Here is a 4177-nt window from a genome sequence, read left to right as displayed (position 1 = left end):
CGCGAAGACTTAAGTAGAAGATGCATATGTAAACTAGGCATACGAAACTAGTGTCCATATGCACTGGACTCGGGCTCTCAGTACGGGAAGCCGGCGTTGGGTTGATGGAGCCCCTGCTGCACCGTCTCCATCCCGGCAGTGAACTCCGTACGCGGCAGCATCACATCAAGCCATTGATCTATCTCCTTGTCTAGCCCTGCGTCGAACCCCGGCGGCTTAGGCATCGTCATCTGCATCTGCTCCGTATCTATCCCGGCGGCCAACCACGGCGGCGGAGGCATCTCCTGCACATCCATCCAGGCGGCGACCACCTGAGACGGAGGCAGCGGCGCCATCACCATCTGCTGCATATCCATCGCGGCCTCGAACCCCTGCTCCTGTGGCGGAGGCGCCAGAAACTGCAACTCCATCCCGTCGTTGGCGGTGCCGCTGCTGCTACCGTACTCGAAGGAGCTGCCACCGAAGATCCGGGGCGGCGGCGGCGGGGCCACCTCCGCCATGCGGCTCATGTGGGCGTGCATCGCCTCGAGCAGAACCTGGTTGGCGCGATCGGAGACGCGTCCTTCATCTGCATCAGCGCGGCGAAGAAGGCCGCCATGTCCTCGTCTCCCATGTCGCGCGCCTTGGGGTCGAACCAAGCCGCTATCTGGTCCCCCGCAGAGCGCTCTTTCGCCATGGCCTTGTCCGTGCGCTTGGTCCGCTTCTTCAACTCGGCCAGCTCCGTGCGCAGCTCGTCGAACTCCTGCTGCAGCTTCTCGAGCTTCTCGTCTTCGCCGGCAGCGCCCTCCCCCGTGAGCAAGCGGTCGTCGGCAGCGCCCTCCTCCCTCGTGCCAGCCCCCGCAGCCTCCCCCGCCAGGAAGCGTTCCACGACGGAGTCGACGGAGGGGTGGCCGAAGGAGAAGGCCCTGCCGCGGGGAGAGAAGGCGAGGGCGGCCACCTGGGCGCCGGTCAGGACCGCCAGATCCGTGGCCTTGCTGAAGAACCCCTGGCGGCGCTTGGAGTAGCAGACGAACCGGGCATCCTCCTGCTCGATCCGGCGAATGACGATCTTCTTCCGGCCGCTGCCACCTCTCCGGTTGGGCGCCGCCATTGCTCGCTTGTTCGGTGGCTAGCAAAGCGTCCGGAGAGGAATCCCTTCTTCGCTGGGCTACGTACATTAAAACTGGTGATTGGCAATGAGATACGATTGGGTATGCGCTGAGCTGTATACATTAAACTCACGCGTCAAAGGATAACTACGTACACCCTATTATTTAGAAACTATTCCTTCGCACCCACCAACGACCTTGCACGACAACAAATCACAGTAAACCATGCAACATACCGCGTCCTCCAAGCCCGACAGTTCGGTGCACCAACAAATCGGTTTGGTTCGGTTCTGTTCGGTTATAACCCAAGTCACCTGATACTTTTGGGGGAGGAAGAAATCGAGAGTCAAAAGCTTGGGCAAGTAAAGTAAATACGAGCTGATGACCAAATCAACCGTAAGATGCATACCGCACAATGGTTCTGGCCGGAGGAATTAATGGTAAGAGGAAATGACAGACGCGTCGTCGTCCTCGGAGCTCCTATCCCGCGAAAGAGCAGCGGTGCTCGTGAGCATACCAACGCAAAAGAGCGATGAGCACACCAGAGCCATGGGTGCCGCTGGCTGCCAACGCTCAGTTTGCGTGAGTTGAGAAAAAAGGAGGCCGCGGTGCTAGCTGTGCAATTGAGCGAGAATTGTTGTTCGAGTTCCAAAGGTAGACTAACTCCGATCAGTCCATCTCTCTTATCACATGTGAGTATCCACAAAAGCTGTGTGGGCAAAACACCGCCCCTTTTCGAAGAGCCAAAACTTCAGCAATGAATGGGTCTAAGACTCCTCAAGCCCCGAAGAACGCCGGATGAAACCGGGCTACACCTCCCGCTCCTACTTTCATGCAAACAAACTTTTCTGTATGAGTTGGACGTACGAGCCAAATTTTGAGATGGTGCGTCCAATGAACATTTTTTTAATCAATTGGACGTACGAGCCAAGTTTTTTTTTTGTTGTTTTGAGGGGAGGGGACGTATGAGCCAAGCTTTGAGATGGTGCGTCCAATGAACCTTTTTTCCTTTTCACAAAAAAACTCATGGATCGTCGATCGCGTTTTGACTTGGATCCAAAACAAATCCTATGTGAGTTATTTTGGAACTCTTTTCCTTTCTTTTTTATGGTGATCGAGACTTGAATTTGTTTTTTTTAACCCAAGCAGGATACCGTGGCCTCACCATTGTCCCACCGACGTCTTCATCCAGCCAAATCTAATTCGGATTGCTCTACTGGGTCAAAAAACAAGGGATCGGCATGTTGTATGTATCCTTCGCCCTTATTTTAAGTTCAGGGAGCAGGGATAACATTTCATGCACCCATTTAATCGCCTGCACCGGATCATACCCATCACGATCACCGATTGCGACAAGACCAAAGAGTAAACTGTGTAATTAATAAATGGGGATGATCTTGCATCTATCACCATCTGAAAACATCTTATCCAGCAAGATATCGATGGATCTAGCCTCGGTAAATGAAGATCAAACCGATCCTTAACATCAGTCCAGAACTTGTTTGCGTGAATGCAGCGGATGAGCGCCATTAGTCTTTGTGCGTGTGTGCACGTGTAGACGTATTAATTATTAAATTAATTCTACTTGGTACATACTGGTCAATCAATAAGGGCCGTCGGATCGGCCCAAGGGAGGCGGGATCGGAGAGCAATCCGTGGGATGGGGTGATTGACCAATCGCAAGCAAGCAGCAAAACTATCAATTCTTTTCTTTTCATTCACTCACAAGGAAAGGAAAGAAAAGAAAAGAAAAGAAAAGAAAAGAAAAGAAAAGAATCCCCAAACGACGCAGCGCCTCGATTCATTCATTCATTCATTCATTCCGTTCCCTTCCCCACATCGCCGCCGGCCATGGCCTCCGCCCTCTCCCTCTTCCTCTCCCTCATCGCCGCCGCCCCCACCCTCTCCTCCTCCTCCTCCCCTCCCCTCTCATCACAAGAGAAGAGAAGAGAAGAGAAGAGAAGAGGTCAGGCGGCGGCGGCGGCGGCCCAGATCCGCCACGGTAGCCCAGGGCCTCGACGGCCAGCGCGCGCCGGGACATGGCCTCCAACGACGCGGCCGTCAATCCAAGGTACTCGACGGGGATGCAGCTTCCTTGTGCTCTGCTCGTCCGGGCGGTTCCGCGCCCGACTGCCATGGAGCTTCCTCTTCCTCCACCTGCTCCGCGATTTGCACCACGCAGCTACTCTCTCGCCCGCCCACCTTCCCTCATTTGGTTTCCTTCCTTCCTTCCTTCCTTCCTTCCTTCCTTCCTTCGCTGCTGGTGCTGCCTGCGCCTCTGGTCTGGTGGATTAATTAAATCTCACGCCTTGTGCCTTGTTGGTTGGTGGAGATCGGTTCCTTCCTCATTTTGATTTTGATTTTGATTTGTTGGACACACTAGAAACTGGATCAACAAGATTGGCCGTGTGTAATGAGGATTGGGGGGATGTACACTAGTACGAGTAGGTTTCATATCTTCAAATGCAATGAGTAGAGATTCATCAAATTCCTCCTCCTCACTTGTTATGTCCAATTTGCTTGCTGCACTATATTGGACGTGTGAAAACTCAAACTTTGATCTAATATGATTTTCGCTGTGCATTTCCCCTAAATCTGTCTAGACCAGCAAATCGATCGATCCAAGTGAGAAATTAACAAAGTATCGGTTGAACTACACCGAGATCCACCAGCCCTGCTTGTTTATTCTACCCAACCACTTGCTGTTTATTCTACGTTGCGGCTCTAGTTCATCAATTGCATGCCTACAGCTAGTCAGTTATATCATACAATTTTATATTGCCGCGTCAGCGCTTTTCATACATTTCTTTATGGCTTATTGTTGTAAGCACCAGAATCAAATAAAACATATTTATTGCGGTGATGGCTGCAAGATAGTATTTGCCATCTATTTGCCCCTCTGATAGTTTTTAATTTATTGCAAGATAGCGATTTTGTTCTGTTAGCATTTCTCCGAGGATTAATAAAACAAGGATGTGCTATGCCTTTCATGATGGAATCCTAAGATTTTAGCGGTCTAACTCGCTCTAGTGAAATTATTTCCATTTTCTAACTATTGCCCACTGCCATTGCATATATGTCTATCTTAT

The 4177-nt window shown here is 51.6% G+C and overlaps 1 pseudogene; it reads right to left on the bottom strand.

The window, feature by feature from the left end:
* On the bottom strand, window positions 1-1090 carry LOC123067070 (agamous-like MADS-box protein AGL28; annotated as a pseudogene).
* Window positions 1091-4177: the final 3087 nt, after the last annotated feature.

The sequence above is a fragment of the Triticum aestivum genome, chromosome 3B, assembly GCF_018294505.1.
Source record: "Triticum aestivum cultivar Chinese Spring chromosome 3B, IWGSC CS RefSeq v2.1, whole genome shotgun sequence".
Taxonomy (NCBI): domain Eukaryota; kingdom Viridiplantae; phylum Streptophyta; class Magnoliopsida; order Poales; family Poaceae; genus Triticum; species Triticum aestivum.
The sequence above is the reverse complement of the archived record's forward strand: the minus strand, read 5'-3'. Positions and strand labels throughout refer to the sequence as shown.